The sequence below is a fragment of the Phyllostomus discolor genome, chromosome 4 (assembly GCF_004126475.2).
Source record: "Phyllostomus discolor isolate MPI-MPIP mPhyDis1 chromosome 4, mPhyDis1.pri.v3, whole genome shotgun sequence".
In the NCBI taxonomy this organism is placed as follows: domain Eukaryota; kingdom Metazoa; phylum Chordata; class Mammalia; order Chiroptera; family Phyllostomidae; genus Phyllostomus; species Phyllostomus discolor.
This window is the reverse complement of record NC_040906.2, coordinates 36,844,230-36,869,219: the sequence shown is the minus strand read 5'-3', so window position 1 is coordinate 36,869,219 and position 24,990 is coordinate 36,844,230. Positions and strand designations below refer to the sequence as shown.

Here is a 24,990-nt window from a genome sequence, read left to right as displayed (position 1 = left end):
GAGGAGGACATCAGATCCAAGAAATGGGATCCATCATGTTTGACATGAAGAAGGAATCCATACGATTATCCTGAAGGTGGTCTGAGCACCACAGCTCTGCAAGAAGCCTAGAGAGCAACAAGTTCCAGTTGATGCAAGAGTACACAGGGCTTCCGGAAGGGCGTCTCCAAGAAAATAAAGAAATGTAATGCTTCATGAATTTGAATTTATTGAGAGATTTACATTTCTGGAAGAAGACAGGGCATTAATTTTTGACAGGTGCATAGAAAAGTAAGCATACAAATAAAACAAACAAATATGTACCCAGAAAGGCAATTTAATCACAATATATTATATGCCTCATCCTTAAATAATATTTATCTCATCTTAATTATGTAAAAACTGAATAATGATCTGAGAAAAACATTGTCATACAACTATATTGGGAGAATAAGAGGAGGGTATAAGACACTAAATCATTTTTACCATAAAAGGAAGCCATAGATACTATTTAGAACTTTGGAAAAAATCAAGAAATAGCAGTTAGAAATGTGGAGATAAAAACCAGAAGAAACAGCTGACAGTGTTGAGTGTGATTGCTCTTGGGAATGGGAATAAGTTAGAGCTTATGAGCTGTGAAGGTACAGGGGCTGCTCTTTTTCTTTCCGACTCCAAAGAGATATATTTGGCTTTTAAGTTCTATATATTTGTAACCTAAATGAAAATGTAAATAATTTTAGAAAGAAAAATGACAATACAGGCCTATTATTTTTGAGATATGGAGGCAACCACCCTAAAAGCTAAAGGGTATAACTTGAAAGTGGTTACCTCTGCAGGAGTTGACAGACACTGTAAGCACTATTAAACCTGGTAGTTTTCTGTAGACTCTGTAGACTGTTGAGGATATTACACTCAGGAAAATTTTTAAATAAAAATAAAAACAATTAATTTGAAGGAACAGATCCAGGCATGTAGACTCTTAGGTAGGTCTTCGAATTTTAGCTTTGCTGCTTGCAGGCTCTTTATATTTAAAGTCTTTAACACCTTTCTTACAAAGGGTAAAGAGTTCGTGAGAAAACATACTTAGAAGCTCCTGGTAGACTGAAAATGATCAGTAAAAGTTGCCTTCTTTCCTCTTACAAATAAAAGTAGGGCACTGGTTTTCAGTAGTATAATCTCATTTTTGAAACTCCTCTCTTTGCCTGGATTCACAAGGATCCTTTCATTACACCTTGGATATAAAAAGAATACTCAGTGTACATGTGAATAATGAAGTCATTTAAAAAATATTCTATGTGAAATAAGACACACCCTTTGTGTAACCTGACTAACCTTTTTTTTTTTAAGATTTTATTTATTTAGTTTTGGAGAGGGAAGGGAGGGAGATAGAGAGAGAGACATCAATGTGTGGTTGCTGGGGGTTATGGCTTGCAACCCAGGAACGTACCCTGGCTGGGAATCGAACCTGCGACACTTTGGTTTGCAAGCCTGAGCTCAATCCACTGAGCTACGCCAGCCAGGGCTAATCTGACTAACCTTTTAATGAGTAAATTTTTCCATGATAAAGTACAATTCCTAGTTTACTCACTTGATTTTTCCCAAGCCTTACTGATTTTTGAATGGGTTCCAGATCAAGTTTTATCTAATAGTAATTAGAAGCAATCCACCAATTGTGGAATGCCATTAAAGCTGGGCTGCGGTGAATGAATTAGGAGTGGGGACTGAGGCTTTGATCCCCACATTTCTTGGAATAAGCAAACAGCTTGGATCAGTAGCCTCTGATGATGTGCCACCTGTTTTACACGGTACTAAACAATTATAATTTTTCTTGTGCCATGTCACTAAAAAAAAATTGGAAACACTGCCTAAAACAGATGCCATAAAAGTCCATTGTAAGAATTGATGGCCATTTAAGTAAGACCTTTTTCAGCTACTTCCTTATTAAAATTATAAAAGAAGCAAAATATAACCAGAGACATTGAAATAAAGAACAAATTGATAGTAACCAGGGGGGAGAGGATAACGAGAGGAAAAGGGGGAAAGGTCATCAAGGAACATGTATAAAGGACACATGGACAAAGCCAAAGGGGGCTAGGAGTGAAGGTGGGAGGTGGAGATGGGTAGGCAGCAGGGAATGGTGAGGGGAAAATGGAGACAACTGTACTTGAACGACAATACAAAAACTTTATAAGAGAAGTAGTTGAATTTTCAAGTCCTTATGTGATATTTAGATGTCTCCCAAACCTGAAAGGAAATTAGGTAACCTTAAATTTAAATATGAATTTGGATTAAGTTCAGCTACAAGTAACTTAGTGTCTCCAAGAGAGTAGTTTAAACAGTCAGTTCATTATTATCTCCTCTGGTGGCTTCATCATCATCAAAGATCCCGCTTCTTTCAGGTTTTGCTATTACATTGCTAAAGGTGAGTCTCAGCTCAGGGAAGGAAAGCCAGCACATCCACAAACCAAAGAGCAGGATGGAGAAGAAGAAAGGTGTGTCCTTTCCCTTTTAGGGAGACTTCCCAGAAGACACCAACCTATTTCCATTGAGGTCTCATTGTGAGGAACTTAATCACAATGCAAGGATGGCTATAAATGAGGGAGAATCCATCCAAACCCCAGAATTTATTTATTAAAAATTGTATATTTAATCTTATATGTTTAAACTTCAATCACCTTCAAAGTACTCTCCGTTTGTTGCAATACACCTATTGAGACTTTTTCCCATGGCTCAACACAGTTTTTGAATTCGTCTATTTTGATGTCTTTTAGTGCTTCTGCTGTTTTTTTGTTTCACTTCTTCCACATTGGCAAAATGTTCCCCTTCGAGGACTTTTTTTATCTGGAGAAACAAACAAAAAAAATTGTTCCAGGTGAGACTGGTTGAATAGGGAGGGTGGGGCATGGGGGTCATTCTGGTTTTTGGGCAAAAACTCCTGAACATTCAGCACCACGTGGGCAGGTGCACTTGTAAATCACCCATCATGATATGGGCAAACCCATTGACAGAGTCTTCCAAAAAGAAAAAAATCACTGAAGCCAAATACAGCCTCTCCCAATAATGTCGGCTGGTACATTGATACAGATGGGTTCCTAGAACACTAACCTAGAGAGGGAAGCCTGTACTACAAGGGGCCTGCCCTCCAGAAGATAATTCTCGCTGGTTTTTATGGGGTACCCCCTTGTATTGTGGTCTTTTAGCTAGAGGGCACTATGTCCAGATTAAAATAGGAATTGTGTTAATCCGAGAAGAATGTGTAATTGCTGTGTGAACAGCAGTCTTTACATGTTTTAGTAACTGCCATGTAATTCATTTCAAACAAAATCAACCTGTCAACTAGTTATTTCATACACATTGCTGTAAATGCTGACATAAGCATTAAGGAAGACCAATTAGCAAACTCATTATTTGAAGTCTTGATTACACATTGTTAGATTTAATAATTCATGATTAGGGCGGTGTAGCTAGGGGGTAAAAGCTCAGATTCTAAAGCACATTGCCTGACTTCCATTAGTTAGTAGTGTGATCTTGGGAAAATTGCTTAAGTGGTTTGTGCCTTTGTTTTCTTTTCCATAAGGTGGAGATAAAAATAATAATACCTATCTAATACGATTTGGGGGGATTAAGTGAGTTAGTACCTGTAACATACTTAGAATAGTGTCTGGCATGTAATAAGTGCACAACAAATGTTAGCTATTCTTATATCTTTTACTTAAAACTTTTTCCTTTAACATCATAGGTAGTTGTGACAATCTGTCTATTAAGAATTTCCAGGTAAGCAACATTTTCCTGGTTTTGCACTTGTAGATACTTAAGAATGCTGATCCCTGGAATTAAACCATAAGACTTTTACTTGAGCTAATAAATGTTATGTACCATACTAGCATTATGAAGGAAAAGGACTTAGACACTGGTAAAAACGGAAAAATAACTGGCTTGTCTCTTTTTTCCCTCCCTTTCTCCCACTTCTTCCTTCTAATAGGTTGTAATGAGGACATTACACCCCACCCGCCACACCCAGGTCTGACAGTCTCCTGTGGCCCCAGGCCTGAACAGACTCTCATTATTTCTACCCCCAGCTCGGAGCCTGCCTCGCCCAACCAGACTCCTTCCCAGTCATGCCCCTGATCGTTTCTGGCTACTCAAAATTATAAACTGCCCAGATTGGCGCAAAAATATCATTTATATGTATTTCCTTATTATTTTATTTTTTTAATCAAGGTTTCCCTCAAACAACTCCACAAATATGAGGATCTATTTCCTTTTAAGAAAAGTAATATTTAAGTAAAATTTTGATGATCACTTGCACTAACACTATAGCTAAAACACTCTCACTTTTTTAATAATAAAAATTGTATTAAGGCAGTCTTAGAAAAAAATTTCCACTTACATATAGCTTTCACCTCTGGACCTGAGGCAACTGCTTCAGTTGCTGCCATTTCCTTTTTAGAGAGCAGGAGGAAATAAAGTATGAAGAGCCTGTGCCTCATCACTTTTCTGTGCAAAATTGGGAAGCTGCACACATTCCTTATGCTCACATTCTACTGGTGAGAACCAAGTCATATGGCAATACCTGGATTCCAGGGAGGTTGGGAAATGTGGTCCATAGCTGGGTGTTCCTGTGCAGCTTAAACTGGATGTCGTTTCTGTTACAAAAAGGAAAAGGGGAGAACAAATATGGAGTGTGTCAGCAGTCTTTGTCACACAAATGTGTCACATAGCTGCAATATAGTAAACAAAATTTTATTTTGCTTTTTTATTAACATTGTATCAAAAGGTTTTTTCATGTTACTACATAGTCTTCATAATTATAAACTTTCATAATTATGCTTTATAACTCACTGAGTATATAATCAATAAATTCTTTAGCTCTTCCTACTGTCAAAAATGTAGATTCTTTCCAGTTGCACACTATTATAAACAATGTCTCAATAGATCTTTTCATGAGTACAATTTTTTTCATCTTCTTGGGATGATTCTCTTAGGATAAATTCCCAGAACTAGAATTCTTAGGTCAAAGGGTATGTGAACAGTTTATGATTCTTAATGTTTTTATTCCAAATTGGTTTCTGAGAAGGCAATACCAATTTGTTCCCAAAGAAAATATGCACATTTTTTCTATGAATGTGGAGAGGGAGGCATATCCACACATCCTTGTGGGTAGAATAGTTTGTTTTCAGGGTCTCACTGTAACAATAGGAGACAATACAAGACTTGGGTTTGAATCTCTTATTTTGCCATTTCCTAGCTATCTCAGAGGCAGGTACTTACTCACCCTGTGACTCAGATGTCTTATTTTAAATTTAAGAATAAAAGTATTTCCCTCATGAGGTTATTTAGCAATCATTAAGGCTGCTGACAAATATTTTCTTTTATCATCTTCTATGCACATGTTAAAAAATGTAATTCCCTGCTCCCTTGAAGAGAGATGTGGCCATGTGACTTGCTTTAGCCAGTGAAATGGGAGCAAAGTAACATGTCATCTCCAGGTATAAAGGATTTAAAAAAATCTGTGTGTGATTTGTTATATTCTCTTTTTTCCTTTGCCATGTGACCAGAAGTATCCCAGATCACCCCAGCTCTTTAAATGAGTCCTAGCATAAGGATAACACAGGGTGGAGTCCCAAGCCAACCAATGATGAGCATGTAAATTGAGAAAAATAAATACATCTTTGGATTGTTTTTTTAAAGCCACTGAGAATTTGGTATTATTTGTTACCTCAACATAACCTAGCGTACCTTGACAGCGGCAGGTATTCTCAGGATTAATAAAACAATATGCTTAAGACATTGGATCAATGGTAGAGCCTCAACATATGCCATTTATGATAATAATTAGTATGATTCATTCAGTGCCCTGCATATGCCAGGAACTTTATGAACTTCACATTTGTTCCTGTAACAAAACCTTTATTTTCTTAAACTTGTTGCAAGATAAACAGAAAATATGTCAAAGGTACAGTGGCTTGCTACTCAAGCCCCTGCTAGTTCCCCCAGAAGAAACCTCATGAACTCAAGTAGCTTTTACATTTTTCTTAGCTTGAATATACCTGAGAGCAATTAAGATTTATATGCTTATGAAAAAAATGGTTTCAAAATTGGAGTGAAATGAGTCAGAATAGAATGTGTTAGATGAGATTAAATAAATTCTCAAACCCATCTTATTAAGATATAATTCACATACCATACAATTCAACAGCTTTTAGTATATTCAGAGTTGTGCACCCATCACCTAACCAATTTTAGAATGTTTTCATTACTTCAAAAAATAAAATTCCACACCCTATAGCTGTCACCACAACCTTCCTATCCCCTCCCCCACCCTACCACAGCCCTAGGCAACCACTCATTCACTTTCTGGACTCTGCCTCATCTCCCAGAATGTCAGTTTCCCACCACCTTAAACAAATGGTTCTTCCTCTCTCCCAGTCCAGCCCCACTACCACCCCTGTAAACTTTGTTCAATTATTTTTAATTCAAAGCTCAAATTTGGGTATCTGATGTAATAAAATAAATTTTTAATAAAAATTTTTACTTTACTAAACTCAGAATTACTTTGCAGTGTGATACCAAAGGTTAAAAAAAAAAACAGTTTAACTTTTTTGAGCTCTCATCTGTTCATGACCTGATCATGCAGTCTGAGATGCATTCAAAATCTTTTCTTCTTTCATGTTCTCTTGTAAGCCATTTCACAACTTATTAGTACCTCTAACTCATTGTATAAAATAGTCAAACAGATGAGATTAAATTAAATTACTCTCTATATGAATCTGGTTTCCAAAATGTGTTGGTTAAGAGAAAGGCAGAAATTGAAATTAATGGTCAGAAAGAGCATTAATGATCATCTGTGAGTTTTAGTGACCTATATTCACAATTACCATGAAGAGTTTCTGATTTATTTTTTATAATGCTCATCGCCATGAAAAATTATTGGCAATTTGTTTAATCAGGTTGTATTTGTTACCATGGAACTCAAATTATCTGAATCACGTGGCTGGAAATAATGATTTCTAGAACTAGCCTGAACTTCCAAGGCTTGTTGATGGGAGGTAGTCCAGATGTTGACAGATTTTACTGATATTAAATAAAACAGGAAGCAACAAAATGCAGTTAAGCATTAAGAGGATGGGAAATATGGAAGAGAATTGTTGCCTATGAGGAAATAATGAATGAAACATGTGAATGCTAACACACCCCTAAAGACTGTATTTCTATAGCATACTGAATTGAGGGTGAATTAACTAATTTATGGGGGGGGGTCTGGTTCTAGTCTCCACTTGTGCTGTGCTGGCTTGTTTTCTGTGTGTTTTGGATACGGGTGGTGACAGCAACCTGTTAGGCTCTGGTAAAACCCAGTCCAAAGAGATGTGAAGCCTGGACATGTGAGGTTGAATAAGCACATCCTAGAGCCATAATATATATTAACGTTGTCGGGCAGTTATGGCAACGGAGAAACAATGCTGATGAACAAGAATGCCTCAAGGGTAATGGCTTTAGAAAAAAATAGGCACTTTCTAGGTAGACATGACATTATCCTTTAAACTTTATTCATTGTGCTTTGCAAATTCTAATTTTGCCCTAATTATAATGCCTTGCTCTCATGAAGCTTATCTTCAGCAAATGTCTATTCAGCAATTACAAAATTATGCATAAATTGTGGGGCTAGGAATGGTGAGAAATACCATGAAGAGATGACAGGATTCCTAGCCTTGAGATTCTGTGGAAAAGCTCAGACTGTGTTTGGGAATCAGTGAGTCCAGTGCATAGACTACTGCCTTGGTGGGAAAATGGAAGACAGAGTTGCAAGGGAGTATAGGACTCAAATTAGTAGGTTCTTGAATGCCAAGTTTATGTATTAGGACTTTATTCTTTGGAAAGCAGGGAATCACTATTCTTTTTTTCTTTTTAACGTAAAAAGGAAATGATCAAAGCTGTTTCTGGCTATTTATTCACATATTCTCTTTTGTCCCGTTGAAATAATCCTTTTTCAGTGGTCAATTTTCAGTGAAGAAAAACACTATCTTACTTGTTTAATGTCCGATGCAATGTGGTAGGCTATGCTTAATATTTAGTTCATGTAAACAGCAGCTGTTATTAAAAATTCATGTGTTCTTAGTGTGGAAAGGAAAAAGGACTCCCCATTGTTCTTAATATTTATTTAGCTAAACTACCATCTGCCTCACCAAAGAAAAATAAGAAACCCAGGCAACTGTGGCAGATCTTCTTTGCCCAAGAAGACCACTTTCAAATTCTTGTGAAGCTATTGGTGCTATCATGGAGTATGGAAACACTATAAACTAGTTATCTTCTGTATTTCATTGATTCAGCACTTTTTTACAGGTTATGTCTGTAAATAGATTCCAGGGGGATTAGCAAATATTTAAATTATCTAAGGTTCTAGTTAAATGCAATCAATCTTACTGCCCTCTTTCATTGTCCTTTATATCCTCTATAGGATCTCCTAGCCTTGAGTAATTTGTCACCATGGGCAGGATGTGAGGGACGCCACCACAGGCATCCTGCTGTCGGGGCATCTGAAGAAAGGAGGGGGAGATCTACAACAGTCAGAGGGAAGCAGGAATAATGTCGGCTAATGTGGGGCCTACATTGGTTCCTCCAGGAATTTAAAAGGGAGGGTGGGGGGACAAGAGTTTTTATAGTTTCCAGAAATAGGACTGACTGCCAACTTCTTTCCATCCTCCGTCTTAGCCTAGCTGTGGGTGAAGAACAGGCAGGCACATGCAGGCTGACTACTTTCCTGCTTGTGACAGCTCCAGATTACAAATGTGCAGAACAGGATTACAGTGCCAGCATTCCCAGGCCCAGGGAGCAAAGTGGGGCGGGCTGGGATGAGGTGAAGGAAAACCATACAATAAGATGGAGATAATGAGAAGAGGAAGTAGGGGTGGTAGATATGCTTTTACCGCAAGACGAGAAAGCTGAGTGGAGGAGAGGATGAGGGCAGGAGACAGAAAGCCTTGTGCTGTCTTGGTGTACATCCGAGAGCTATGTGGGTGTGTTTGCAGAGGAAGTTGTGGGGGCATGTGTGTGTGCAGAATGTACATTAGGGAGGGGTTTTATTGATGCAGGAGTGGGAGGGTGTGTGCGGTAGGGTGTGGAGTGCGGGGGTGGAGAGAAAAAAGAGTGCATAGGGAGGGAGGAATTTCATGGAGTGCCAGGAACACCCATTTCACAAAGGAAAATTGTCAGCTGCCAGAGAATCAAATCTCCTTTGTGGGAACGTTTCAGGTCCCCATGGTGGATTCTGGCTGTAGATCCTACCCCAGGATGTTTGCCAGATGTTTGACCCATGAAGGGAGGGACACAATTTCTGGATTTTTACCACACCCTCATCCATGATCTTTCCCAGGAACTGATGTTTTTGCTTGTGTATATCACAGCACTGGTCACAGAGCAGCATTTCTTGGCAGACAGTCTAGAGAAAAGAACTGTAAATTACAGAGAAAGAAATCCTTTCCAGTCTTGGTTTCTTCATGTGCTTTTTGATGGCCTTTGGAACTCTAATATAATATTTCTATGTCTTGGTTTCCAATTTTCCTAGTAACAAAAAAGAATATACTAATTAGCTAAGGGAAATAATAGTATAGAATTAATAACTTCAATGAATAAATAATTATAAAGACCAATGGGTGACAAATTTGAAACCAGTATGAGAAAGAAGTTCTACAAATTAGAATTGTTCAAAACTAGAAGAGATTGATGTAGGAGGAAGTATGTGTCATGTCTTTAGAAGTACTGAAAGAGAAGGATGATGTCCAGTTGTTGGATGTTTAGGGAGAATTCCAGCAGCAAATAAGAGGTGTACTTCAAACACCCTGAATAATTAAGCAAAAACTCTGAAATGTTATGACTGTAGGATGATACAGTGCTTTAAGCAATATAGAATGATTTCAAATATTAAAGTACTACATTAAACATGAAATAATCAAGGTGTTAAATGATCAACTAACAAAGAATGTCTTGTATAATTAGCCTATTCTTAGACAGGCTGTATGTATAGCACATAAATGTAGATAGAACTTGAGGCTCAAGTATTCCACAGGAACCCTGAAACAAACTAAATATAGGGAAGAAGGCTATGCTATGTACCAGGGAGAAGTATTCAATAAAAACAGGCTAGGACTCATCAGTCATTCCTGAATAGTCTCTATTTCTATAAGCAATGAATTTCAACTTTGTATAGTGACTAAAGAATCCTACAAGTTATCTCTTCAGTGATAAAACTTCTAGATATTTATAGACCACCAAGTTCAGCTATATACCAGATGCTTGTTTGAGAAATGGTACAGCTGTCCTCAGAGCTTCCTTAGCTTTGCAAGTACTGTTGATGAGTCTCCTCACACATTAATGTGCATTTTAATCATCAGAGGACCTATTAAAATGCAGAGTCTGATTTAGCAGGTCTGGGGTGATGTCTAAGATTCTATATTTCTAGAGAAGCTGATGATGCTTTTCCATAGGCCAAAGAAGCAAGGCTGTAGATGAAAGCACTTAGGAAATTCTAGGTATTCATCTATTTGCCTGGGCAAGGACTCACACTGGGGATAAGATTCAATACTGTGCAATTTATGGAATCACATAATTAGTAGCAAAATAGGAGAGGAGCTTTGAGATGCCATCTAAAAAACAATTTGGCTCTTTTCATTGGTGTATGTGAGGGAATACGAAATCTGTGTGGGCTGGATTGGGGTCTCCTTAGGGTGATGATAATATGATCCATTAGGGTAAATGTCGGGGACTTCTTGGGAATTCCAGACTACACTGTCAAGTAGATGAAGTTTGTTTTAGTGCCCTCTCACCTTGTCTCTCCCTTCTTAGAACAAACCTTTCCCTAGAAGGAAATTTTGATCTTTTCTCTCAAGACTTTGACCTCAAGTAATTGTCTTAATGTCTCTGAGGAATCAGATAGCAAAGAATTTAAGATGTGATCTTTCCCAAGAAACTCGTTAAGACTCTAGACTTTCAAGACACAAAAGGATAAAGCTCTATCAGCAAAGTGTCAGACCTTATGACAGGTATAAAAGTATACTTTGATAGGAAGGCTTGCTTAAAGTGCCTTTTGCTTCATCCGAAGACTGACCTTACCCACAATAAAAGGAGTAAGAAGTGGCAGTGTTGTGAAGAGTCCTAAGAAGGGTTTCAGTCTCATTCTAACTCATCAGGGTTGAGAGGGTATAGGATGAAAGTGTTGGTCCAAAGGAAAGACATTTGAGGACATACATTAGCTAAGGTTGTTAACTATTCTCTGAATGGTTATTTATTTATTTCACATCAATGAATCAGAAATAATTGGATTCCACTCTATCTCCTACCTTAAAATAGACAGCAACAAATGTTGTACCATACATTTTAAACCATAATGTAATAGAAATGTAAGAATTATTTGCTCTAACCTTCCACAACTTAGCTCTCCAGTTGTTCTGTCCATCTGAAACACAACTAAAAGCCAAGAATTATGCAAAAAGTTCCCTGAGTAGGTAACATAGATGTCAATAAATTTATATGCTATAGCTCATATGAGATAAGGTTTTAGTGGTTGTATAACTGAAATCTCTCTCTTAATGTCAGTAATGCATTACCAAAAATCAGATTCTGCACACACACAAAAAAGCTGACTGGAAGCTTTTCCTTTATTTTAAATGGGAAAATGTATAATGTGTTACACATCAGCCCTAAACCACCAAAAACTTCTTAACAAAAACATAGAAAGATACATACATGTAAGTTACAAGCTACGTGTTATGATGTAAAATGACTAAACAGTGCTTGCAGATCAAAGAATTGACACAGTTCTTAATAGCTACTTTTTATGCTGTGATGTCTCTCTTAGTACCAATGATGGAGAAACTTGCCTTTGTTGACAATGTCAACTTTTTAAAGTGTGTGCACATGATTCTGACTTTCTATCAATTATATTCATTTTCCTACATAGTGTTTAAAATTTTTCCTATTGAGTTTTGAAAATGTAAATTTATGTTTTTCATATAAAAACATTAGTCAAAATGTCCGGCAAGATGGAGGAATAGGTGGACGCACCGTATCTCCTCGTACAACCAAGATTAGAAAACCAATAATTTACAACAATAATTTACTATCAGAATAACACCCAGATCCGGCAGAGGATTTATCTGAATGGAAGTCGGGCAGCCAAGAAGTTGAAGTAGACGCATTCATCCGGACTGGTAGGAGAAGACAAGCCGGGCGGGCGCGGGGCTGGCGGCGTGCGGAGGTCGGGGGAAGGTTTGGCGTGAAATCGGCGCAAAAGCCATCCGGCGCGCAAGAAGGCAGCGGTGATCCCTGAGTACGCAAGCTGCGGCTGGCAGACCCAGAGGGGTAGTGATTGTGGACCAGGGCAGAATTCGTGGCCCAGAAGCCCAGACAAGGGTCTGAGTCCAGGGGAACAGAACTACCGCCATTGTTTTCTCCCGCCCCGCTCCCGCTCCACCCCGTCCCCACATATAACGTCACAATCTAGCGACTGGGGTGCCCAGCCCCCGTGAGCACCTAAGGCTCCGCCCCCCACCATAACAAGAGCAACCAGACCGGAAAAAAAAAAAAGGAGAGACAGGGGGAAAAAAAATATGTTTTCAACAGAGCAGATCAGTCCCCCAGGACTCATCCTTTTGAGCGACCAAGAATTAGCCAATCTATCAGATGCGCAGTTCAAAACACTGGTGATCAGAAAGCTCACGGAACTGGTTGATTTTGGACGAAATTTAGATGAAAGAATGCAGATTACCATAAAACAGATGCAGGAAGACACGCGGAGGAGAGCCAATAGTGAAAGGAAGGAATCTGAGTCTCAAAACACTACAGTGGACCAGAAGGAAGATAGAATCAACCAAGCAGGAAAGCATGATGAAATAAGAATTCAAAAAATTGAGGAAAAGATTAAGAGCATCCAAGACACCTTTAAACGTTCCAATATCCGAATTATAGGGGTACCAGAATCGGAAGGGGAAAAGCAACAGATTGAGCACGTATTTGAACAAATAATAAAGGAGAACTTCCCCAATCTGGCAAAGGGAACAGTCTTCCAAGAAATCCAAGAAGCTCAGAGAGCCCCAAAGAAGTTGGACCCAAGAAGGAACACACCAAGGCACATCATCATTACATTAGCCAAGGTAAAAACGAAGGAGAGAATCCTAGAAGCAGCAAGAGGTAAGGGGACAGTAACCTACAAAGGAGTTCCCATCAGACTGTCAGCTGATTTCTCCAAAGAGACCTTACAGGCAAGAAGGGGCTGGAAAGAAATATTCCAAGTCATGAAAGACAAGGACCTACATCCCAGATTGCTCTATCCAGCAAAGCTCTCATTTCGAATGGAAGGGCAGATAAAGTGCTTCTCAGATAAGGTCAAGTTAAAGGAGTTCATCATCACCAAGCCCTTATTTTATGAAATGCTAAAGGGACTTATCTAAGAAAAGAAGATAAAGAAAAGACATGTATAGTAAAAGGACAGCAAACTCACAAATATTAACAATCACACCTAAAGCAAAACCAAAAGAAACTAAGTAAACAATTAGAACAGGAACAGAACCACAGAAATGGAGGGCACATGGAGGGTTAGCAGCAGGGGGGTGGGAGGAGGAGAGAGGGGGAAAAGGTATAGAGAATAAGTAGCATAGAATGTAGGTTGAAAATAGATAGGGGGAGGGCAAGAATAGTACGGGAAATGTAGAAACTAAAGAACTCATAAGTATGACACATGGACATGAACTAAAGGGGGAAATGTGGGTGGGAGGGGGGTACAGGGTGGAGGGGAGAGAAGGGGGGAATGGGACAACTGTAATAGCATAATCAATAAAATATATTAAAAAAACATTAGTCAAAATGATACATCAAGAAATATATGTGTTCTATGAAGTTGGGTATCAAAATTGAGAAATGTTCTACAAGAAAAATGTTAACTGGGGAGGTGTTTGTGGCACATGTCTAATGGTGTGCTGGAGCCTCTTGTATTGATTCACAAGAGCCAACAGTTAAAATTTCAGGAACTTAGCAAGCTAGTTGATGTCACATTGATAACCTGAAATTGTCCATGATGGGAGTATTTACAGCAAAAAATAGGCAAATGCTAAAAATAAGGGACTCCTCCCTCTCCCATGAAAGTTTACCAGCATACCACAGAGTATTCCTATACTGTATTTCATCAAATCTAAGATGTCATTGGTTGTTGGATGAATCATAGTGTTCTAGTAAGAATATGCTAGGCCAATATCTCAGATGAATATAGATGCTAAAATCCTCAACAAAATAGTGGCAATCCAGATTCAGAAATACATTAAAAAGGTCATATACCATGATTAAATGGGATTTATCCCAGGGATAAAAGGATGGTACAATATTCACAGGTCAATAAACATAATAAACCACATAAACAAAATGAAGGACAAAAATTAAATGATCAACAGATGCTGGAAAAGTATTTGATAAAATCTAGCACCCATTTATGATAAAAACACTCAGCAAAGTGGAAATAGAAGGACCATACCTCAACATAATAAAAGCCATACACAAGAAACCTACAGCCAACATTATACTAAAACCTTCCCCTTACAAAGTCATAGGTGGAGAGTAGGATGACAGCTAGTGGTGGGCAGGGGGAGATTAGGGGGTGGAGAGATTGAGCAAAAAGGAAAAAGGACTCATGGACATGGACAACAGTGTGGTGATTGCTGAATGTAGGGGAGTATAACAGGACTAAAAGGTAATGTAGCCCTGGCTGGTGTAGCTTAGTGGATTGAGCACAGGCTGTGAACCAAAGGGTCGCTGGTTCAATTCCTAGTCAGGGCATGCGCCTGGGTTGTAGGCCAAGTCCCCAGTAGGGACCACATGAGAGGCAACCCCACATTGATGTTTTTCTCATTCTCTTTTTCTTCCCTTCCCCTCTCTCTAAAAATAAATAAATAAAATCTTTTTAAATAAATAAATAAATAAATAAATAAATAAAATGACAATCCCCCCACCTTGCACTCCCTCTAAAAAATAAAATAAATAAAAGGTAATGTAAAAAAAATACAATAAACATTTTAAAAATAAAAGCTTTTCCCTTAAGATCAGGAACAAGATAAGTGTGTCCACTTTCACCACTCTTATTCAACATACTACTGGAAGTTCTAGCCACAGTGATCAGACAAGAAAAGAGATTGAAGGCATCCAAACTGGAAAGGAGGGAGCAAAATGGTCATCATTCTCAAGCAACATGATAGTGTATATAGAAAACCCTATAGTCTCCACCAAAAAACTACTCGACCTAATAAGTGAATTTGGCAAAATAGCAGGATATAAAGTCAATATTCAGAAATTGATGGCATTTTTATACACCAACAATGAAATATCAGGAAGAGAAAATAGAAAAAATTCCATTTACTATAGCAACAAGAAAAATAAAGTACATAGGAATAAATTTAACCAAAAAGGTAAAAGATCTGTACTTAGAAAACTACAGAACACTGAAGAAAGAAATTAAGGAAGACACGAACAAATGGAAGCACATACAGTATTCATGGACTGGAGGAATTAACATCATTAAAATGTTCATACTACCCAAAGCAATCTATAGATTCAATGCAATTCTTATTAAAACACCAATAGCATATTTCACAGATCTACAACATATATTTAAAAAATTTATATGGAACCAAAAAAAATCTCAAATAGCTACAGCAATCTTGAGAAAAAAGACCAAAGTAAGAGGGATCACAATACACAATCTCAAACTATACTACAAGGCCACTATAGTCAAAATAGTCTGGTACCTGCATAAGAACAGACACATAGGTCAATGGGACAGAATAGGGAGCCCAGAAATAAACCCAAGTCTCTATGGTCAATTGATATTTGACAAAGGGGGCATGAGCATACAAAGATATATATATATATATCTTTATATATACAAATGAGTATATAAAGATAGCCTCTTCACTCCATTGTGTTGGGAGAACTGAATGGGTACATGCAAAAAAAAAAAAAAAAGAAAGAAACTCAATCACCAATGTATACAATACACCAGAATAAACTCAAAATGGATACAAAACTTAAATATAAGTTGGGACACCATAAAAGTCCTGGAGGAAAACATAGGCATGAAAATTTCAGATATGCCACAAAGCAATATTTTTGCCAATATATCTCCTAGGGTAAGGGAAATAAAGGGAAAAAATAAATGGGACCACATCAAACTAAAAACTTCTGCATGGCTAAGGAAACTGTCATCAAACTGAAAAGGGAACCGACCTTATGGAAGAACATATTTGCTAATGATACATCAGACAAGGGTCTGATCTCCAAAATATATAAAGAACTTTATATGACTCAAAACCAGGAAGACAAACAATCCAATTAAAAATGCACATAGGACCTGAACAGATATTTCTCCAAGGACGACATAAAGAGGGCCCAGAGACATATGAAAAGATGTTCAGCATCACTAGCCATCAGAAATGCAAAATTAAAACCACAATGAGATATCACTTCATACCTGGCAAAATGACCATCATTAATAAATCAACAAATAACGAATGCTGGTGAGGATACAGAGAAAAGGGAACCCTAGTGCACTATTGGTAGTAATGCAGACTGGTGCAGCCACTGTGGAAAACAGTATGGAATTTCCTCAAGAGACTAAAAATGGAACTGTCTTTTGACCCAGCAATTCCACTGCTGTGAATATACTCTAAAACCCCCAAATAACCATTTCAAAAGCACTTATGTACCCCTTTGTTAATAGAGGCACTGTTTACAGTAGCCAACTGCTGGAAGCAATCTAAGTGCCCATCTGTAAACAAGTGGATCAAAAAGCTATGGTACATTGACACAATGGAATACTACACAGCAGAAAGAAAGGAGCTCCTACTACCTTTTGCGAAAGCATGGATGAAACTGGAGAGTATTATGCTAAGTGAAACAAGCCTGTTGGTGAAAGACAAATACCATGTGATCTCATCTAAAGAGGAATCTAATGAACAAAATAAACTAACAAACAAAATAAACTAACAAACAAAAAAGAACCACAGGCATGCAAACATGGAGCATACTGAAAGTGACCAGAAGGCAGAAGGGGGATAAGGGTGGAAATAAGGGGAAGGGACTAGGCTAAGAACACGTATGAATGACCCACAGACACAGGCAACAGTGTGGGAATCGGTTGTGGGAGTGAGGGGCAGGATGGGTGGAGGAAGGCCAAGGGGGAAAAATTGGAACAATGTAATAGAATAACAATAAAAAATGATTTTAAAAAGAAAAAAATACTAAAAAAAGGAATATGCTAGACTTATGTCCCAGTAAAAACAACCTCTAAACAGTGGCTTACTCAACAGAAATTTATTTCATGCTATAATGAGGGTCACATGGGACCTCTGGCACTACTTAATTACTCAGGGGCCATATGCTGATAAAGGCTCCATCATCTGTATAAGAGGCTTCAGGGTTTACTGTGTGGTGAGAGAAAAGTATCTGGAGGTCAAGACCTAGTTTTCCTATGCTTTGATCCAGGTATAATACAAATCACTTTCCACCCACACCCCTCTGGCCAGAACCAGTCACATGGCAGTGAGCACCACTGTTCCGTCACATACACTATTATTTTATATAAGGAAGAAAATAAACCCACTATCAATTAAACTGTGACTTAAGGCTTTCTTATAACATAGAATGAGTTATTTAGACACAGATTTTAAAAATATCATTTATTACTCTTTTGCACACCAAAGAAGGTAAATTAATCAAAACAAACTGGTTAGTGTATTTTCTAAAACTTCTGCACATTTAGAGGCTGGTTCTTCTAAATCACCTTCGTATTCAGAGTCACTGGTATCTGTGGTTGTCTACACACATTGCCATCAAAAACTCAAATAAGAGTACTCCATTATTGTCTATAAGACTTTCTTCCAAACCACTGACATCCCATGTGCAAGTTTTAATTCTGCAGCTTTATGGATCCCACTAGAAGGTGTTGCTGGAAAGTTTTCAGAAAACAACAGATTTATACTCCTACCTCAAATATCCTCTACTGATTTATTGTCTGGAACTGTGCAGTCACCCATCAGGCCCTGATGGGAACAACCAAGTCACTCTATTTTCAGTGAGCTTTTTGGCTTTTTTTTTTTTTTTTGGCACTGCATATTATGCACCTCACTTTAAAATCCACAGCAAACTGAGATTTTCCAAAGCCCATAATCTTGATGGAAGGGGTGTTTGGTTTTTTTTTTTCTCCCAGTTAATCTGGTTAACCTGTCAATGTTTCAAGAGTACCTTTTCTCAGTGCCATGAATTCACCTTTCTGTGAGGAGCAGGTCATATTCATATCAATTGGCAGGACAGCAGTTTGGAAGGCTCACCATTATTATAGAGAATCCACAAACTGAGGTTTGTGGGAATAACTATAGGTTTCTGACTTCTCTAACACCTTCAACTGGAGCACCTGTTGTAAGATTTGCTGCCAGCGGTTAACCTGGGCAATGCCCATTTGCTCAAGCTTTTTTACCAGTAAGTCTCAGCAAGTCTCACCTAGTTATGTCACGCTGCTTGAATGATTCACTGTAGATTTGATACTGATCTACAGCTATTCTCTCAGAGCTTCCCTAATGCATACATAACTTTCTTGGCCTAGGTACTCCTCCTGCCCTGCACTCCCCCGCACCTCACACTTTCGCCTCACTATTTTGCACTCATCTGCTCCAGGACCAGCTTGCTGCAGTCATGCAATGAGAGCAGCAAGCCTGTTTTTTACTGGACTAATTTCTCAGAGATACAGGCAGCTATGTCATGAATGATTGTGGAAAGCCATAGATTCTAAGATTTCAGAGAGATTGAGATCTGAAAAGTTTTGGAATCTGTTAAATATCATACTCTCCAAAAGGTGAGCTTGGACTGAAACTTAGCCTCAAAGGTTTTTGAAAACTTAATGGGCAGAGGGAGAGAAAAAAGGCCAGTGATTTAAAAGCTATAGGTAGTTTTCTTCCTCCCTAGAGATGGCAGCTAGAATTCACCTTCATAACAGATTGTTCTTTTATTTTGGGAAAATCATTAGAATGAGTCATTTAGGTGTTTAAACATAAGCAAAGGCCTTGTTCTGAGCTGGTGATTTTCAGTTTGGGTGACTCTGAGATGATAAACATCTCTGTATTGTAACTCAACAACAAATGCCTGTTTTGTAATCTGCAGAATTACATCTCTGCACTTTGTATTTCCCTTAGATAAATATTATTTTCTTCTAGGTATAAATTTAGACTTCATTGTGCCTGAAAAGTATCACTTATTCATTTGGATATTTGTGTGCATTCCTGTTGAGAAGGAAAATCTGGATATTGCATGAAAAACAGGCAGGCAAGATTTGCCTGTCACACCAGCAGACAAACACTATGAACAGAACTCGCTTTGGTAGGGACTAACCAGGCATGGACTGTCAGTGTCTGTGGGCTATGTAAGGTGGAATAATCTAGAATCCATTGCTGTTGGACTGTTATGTTTTGATGCATTATCTTACTGGGAACCATGTGACCAATTCATGACTCTGCTGGTCTGTCACTTTAGGAAAAGTAGTAAGATGTTGGTACCAATAAATGATTATTATAGAAGTGGGCTTTGGATTGGAGGGAGGAAATATCTCCCTCCCCTCTCTGGAGCCTGACCATGGGCTTGTGCTTGGAATTCTGGATACTTTTGGCCTTTTCCTGTAGATAGATTAGGGTGGACAGAGGTGGAAACTAAACAGGCATGTTCTTGTGGAGGGCTCAGAATGGGTCTGACCCCTCCCTGGGTTCAGGGTGAGCTCATCTGGGAGCCAAAGCCAGCAGCAGTACTACAATGTACTTCTTTTCTGTTTTATCCAATCTTCAGTTAAGCTTGTTAAAAGTGTGGCCTGGTTTCAGGGGGATGTCGTGAATAAAGAGATGGTCTATTCACAGCCAGGGATGACATGACCACAAGAAGAGTAGTAAGTAGGGTGCTTTCCTCTGAAGTCAGATGGTCGGGAGCAATGTATAGCGAGTGTAAAAGGATTTTATTCTGCAAGCCCACTCACATTAGTGAAAACAAACCTGAAGACAGGTAGAAGACCAAAAGTTTTATTTGAGTAAGCAACAAATACTGAAAGCAATGAAGAAAACCAAACCACCACAGCTCCCTGAGACCACATTATATTCAAATAGTGCCACACATCTCAGCTGATGCCCAGGGCTCTAAGGCATCACTCTCCGACAGCCCCAGTACGATACATTGTGTGTTCGCCCATGACAACTCCAAAGTTTTCAAAATTTGGAAAACTCAGTTTTAAAATCACATTAAAAGTTTATATTACCATGGAGGAAGATTTTTATGTAATTTGTTAGTGTAAGGAAAACACTTGTGATATAGTAGCTTAAGCCTCAGTCATTTGGAAAACCTTGGTATTGTGGATGTTGATTTCCCCAAGAAACCTGGATAGACAGAGATGGGCCTGTTCAATAGATGGCATTTGCACTACAGGACATTTTGAAGAGAAACGTGGTATTTTCCCTGAAAACATTTGGAGACGTTCCCTGTGTGTTTCTAACAATGCTCTAGCAGCTCATATGAATCTAACAAGCATGAATTTATCTAAGTCTTTCTTTACCCTATTTATATTTGTGGACTACGCAACATCTTGAGGATAATGAGTTCCATATGTTTACTACCCACTGTATAAAGTAATGCCATCTTTTATTTATCTTTAAACCACTTTCAGAGAATTTCAATGGGTGCCCTTGAGATTTTGCATTCCAGGATTTGAGGATGTTCTCACTCCAGGGCTGCAGCTAGCACAGACCGGGTTTCTGTAGATAAGAAAGCACCCCTCTGGGGGTTCAATTAAGGAATAGGTGCTCCTCTCTCTTTTGGGCAGATGCAACATTATGCCAGGTGCACAACTCAGTGAACAGAGCACAGCTAGATTTTAGTCCAGCATAGCCCCCTCCTCTGCCCACTCCTCCTCACCATGCCATTGGCCAGGTGCCCTTGCAGGGTACAACTGGTACAACAGCAGTCCTGGGTCTCATCACACACGTCCTTTAAAGATTTTACTGATTTTGATAATATTCTCTCTCAGATACCATCTTTCTAAGGGATCTGTCTTAGCCTTCCTTTTTATTCCTAATCTATGACTGCTGACCGTTCTGTGCCCTTGCTGAGGTCTCAGGCTGACAGCCCAGACACTTCCTGCCCTCTCCTCAGGATTCTCTGCATCCAGCAATGCTTAGGAGGCTGTAGGGCTTTGGAGCAACTATAAGACATAGGCCAGAGGAACAACTCTATAATGGATTCCACTTTCAGGGGTTCAGATGGATAATTCAGAGATCACCATCTTATAATCATAGTTTAACTTGATTTTCCTTAGACTCAAACTGTCATCTTGTTGCCTATGCAGAGACTTTTTGGATACTTTTGTAAGCTTGTTGAGGTCTTTCTTCATTTTATCTTCATCAGCTATGAACTGTATCACCTGGACCTGTCACCTTCCAGATTTCATTTTGTATTTCCTTTAGAAAAATATGTCTTAATCCTAAATCATACAAGAACCATAGTAGTAATATAAGGATAACAAACTCTTCAATAATTCAACCTTTTAAAAACTACCAAAGACCATGAGTTTATTCCCCTCTTCTTTTTTTAAAAATCTTTAAGCCTATTCCCTTTTTTAGATACACTCACCTAGCAGTGTCTGACACTTGTTTGATACTCAGTGAAGGAGGAGGAGTGACCAGATTCCTCCTAAAGCCACTTTTGTTTGGTTTCATTTGTGTTATATAGAAGCAGCCTCGGCCGTAAACGTTTGCAAGGCCCTCATTCTCCTTGTTCTGCTCAGTGAGCACTGGAACTGAATGATGCATGAGTCATGTGTTAACCCTTCTAGTAGGCTGGACACAGCAATTAGTCAGCTAGCCAGTTTTGATTGTCTAACTTTCCTTCATCCTACGTCTTTGTCCCCGTATTTAAAATATATCAAGCATTGCTCAAAACAAAATTTCAATTTCAATTATAGCCATAGATAAAATGCTCACATATTTTTCTTTTTTCTACTATAGTAGAGGTTTTCTGGGGGAGAAATGTTTTATGTCAACCTTAAATAATAGAGGCTTTTATCCTAAGCATTTTCTCTTTAATAGATAATTCTATATTCAAATTATTTAATTAAAATAAAAAAATTATTATAAAAATTTTTAAACACACAAAAAATAGACTCAATGGTAAAAGGAAGCTGCAGATACCCACCATCCTGTTTCAAAAGTTTTCAACAACTCCCAAATTTAACCTAGTTTTTTGTTTGTTTTTACTGTGCTTTGACTTCTGTTGCCCCTCCATGCCTGAAATTTTCAGGCACTTCCTCCTCTTAAGGGAGTTTTTAATTTTAACCTCTTCTGGAAGGCTGAAATTGTATTTATGTAATTATAAGTTCCCAACACCTCTATTTATTATCTACAGAGTGATGTGAACTGCAGATTTAATTCCTAGTCACTGAGGATTTGAGTGCTAGTCCCATGTTGTTTGTAGCTGGGTATTTCTTTACACTAACGGAAATGATTCTTTAAAAAATGAAAAAATATAAAAAGAAATAATTCTTCATGTATCTTCTATATTTCTAGACAGCCCTGTGAGCAACTCAATGACTTGCCCTTTGCTCCTTTAAAAGGATATCTATGCAGCCAAGAGATTTGAAAGTGACAGGTAGTGTCTCTCTCTTTGGAGCACACAGCGGTGGTATTTCTTGACCATTATAAAAAGATTCTGGCTCTCTGAGCTCAAGGTTCCTGTCTCCTGATCCTATCCTCTTCACCCAGGGGGAACTGGGACTTGAGGAACTGATATAAAAATGCCAATGCTCTGGCTGTTGTGAGTGCTGTGATAAACTTCATCTTTGATCTAGTAGTCTCGGGTTTCTTACCAGCATCCATGAAACTATGGCAGGCTAACTTACTGGTTTGAAAGGCAGGTAAATGCCAGATCCTTCACAGTTCTTGACAGTTTTGGCGATGCTCTTGGGATATTGACAAAGACATGGTTTTTTGGAAGAGGAAGGATGACTGCCTTACATGCCGTTTAACAGGATTTGAGGGAAGTCCATGGGGATCAATGGTGATTGATTAAATTGTGTGGCTGACTGGGAAATAAATGTTTCATTTTTTTAAAGATTGTATTTATTTATTTTTAGAGAGAGGAAGGGAGGGAGAAAGAGAGGGAGGGAAACATTAATGTGTGGTTGACTCTCACACACCCCTTACAGGGGACCTGGCCCACAACCCAGCCAGGTGCCCTGACTGGGAATCAAACTGTTACAGGGTGCAGCCAAGAGGGGGGCCCCAAATAGGCATTTTAAAATGGGGTCCAGAACTTAAGGTGTCCAGGAAATTTTGGGATGTCTCCATCCCGGCCCCCCCCACCCCAGGGTGTGGGTTGGGGGAAGGGACAAATGGAGCAGGGCCATTGAGAGCTGCTTTGCATAGCAACAGCCTTGCAGCTAAGCTCTGGCGTGGTCGTTTGGCATATCTATAACCTTTGACTGGTTGCATAGATATGTTAAGTAGCTGTGATCAGCTCTAAGCCAGGGGAAAGGAAGTAACTTCCCCACCCAGACGTAACTGGGGGGCAGGTCCGGTCCCCTGAGTTACAGCGCCTGCGTGGGAGCTCAGAGAGGATTGGCTCCAAGACATGGGGCCACACCTGCCCAGACTCATGATAGCAGCCCAGTGAAGCTGGAAGGATAGAGTTCTGGCCTGTGAAGCCGAGTATGGGAGGAGTTGGAAATGGGGCTGCAGACGAAGATTGGCGGCGGGGATTTAAAACCCAGATTTGGCGGCCATTGAGGAGGAGAACCATGCTGCTTTAGGGAGAAGAGCCATGCACAGCCCTGAGAAGAAGAGCCACGTGCAGCCATTGAGGGAGAAGCACGTGGACTTGACGGAGTGGAGACTCCTGCAGCCCTGAGAGAGGAGGAGAATCATGTGCAGCCCTGAGAGGAGGAGAGCCATGTGCAGCCCTGAGAAGAACCACGCGGACTTGACGGAGTGGAGACTCCTGCAGCCCTGAGAGAGGGAGAACCACGCGGCAGTGCTGAGGGAGAGAACCACGGGTCTTTAGCAGAGTGGAGACTCCCGCATCCCAGAGAGAGGGAACAATGCAGCCTGGGAGAGTGGGCACCCCCCCCCCCCCCCCAGCTTTAGAAGGGAGAACCACCACCTGGTTTTAGCAGAGATCCCGGTGACTCTGCTGAGGGTGCGGGAACCCAGGGAGGTCTCCCAGTCAAGATCGAGTACTAACTGGGAAGAACCAGAGGACTGCCTAAGCCATGGACTTCTATTTCCTTTCCTGAGATACGGTACTCTGGACTGGGCAAAGGGGGAAGGAAGGAAGGACTGTGTCTGTTTGTGGGTCTTTTAAGGGACTTTGGTGAAGACATTAGGTCACTACTTTAAGTTTGTATAGCATTAAACAAACGTTTCCTTTCCTTTTCACAAGTCTCTGGCATTGAGAGACGTCTTTCCTCTGGCGGCGGACATAACGGACCCGGGGCCTTCTTTCAATAATAGTATATCGTCCCAGGCCCCCCTTGTTGTGTTCTGTAACAAAACCAGTGACTCTTTGGTTTGCAGGCCAGCACTCAGTCCACTGAGCCACACCAGCCAGGGCTAAATGTTTTACTTTTGTTTATATGTTTGTTTTTTACTTTATTGCCTGTTAATGAAAAGGAATTGGGAAGGTAGCTGGAAGGAAGTAGTTTTAGTGAGAGTTGCCTGGGCAGGGCCCCTGCTTATTGCTAAGTCTCTGGGTTAGGAACTTCCTCCCCAACCAAGGGGTCAACCTCAAATATGCCTATTGTAACAGCTGATACTAAGATTCATCCCAAGTGGGCAGGAAGTTCCATACTCATTCACTCAAGTTACAGAGACACACCCACAGTGAGAATAAAAGGAAGGAAATTTGCTACCACTATGGATAAAAAGCAGACTAGTCATTAGAGCTTTGGCTGGTCTCTTG

The 24,990-nt window shown here is 39.4% G+C and overlaps 1 long non-coding RNA gene across 2 annotated transcripts in view; it reads right to left on the bottom strand.

Annotated features, from left to right (window-relative positions):
• Positions 1-2,091: 2,091 nt before the first annotated feature.
• Positions 2,092-24,990, bottom strand: part of LOC118500041 — a 63,764-nt gene continuing 40,865 nt past the window's right edge. Inside the window, exons 4-5 of one of the 2 annotated variants that reach the window (XR_004902567.1) lie at positions 4,518-4,625; positions 2,092-2,820 (exon numbers count right to left, since the gene is read on the bottom strand). This is a non-coding gene — a long non-coding RNA (uncharacterized LOC118500041). The remainder of the gene's footprint in view (positions 2,821-4,517; positions 4,626-24,990) is intronic. The other variant, XR_004902568.1, reaches the window with a different exon arrangement.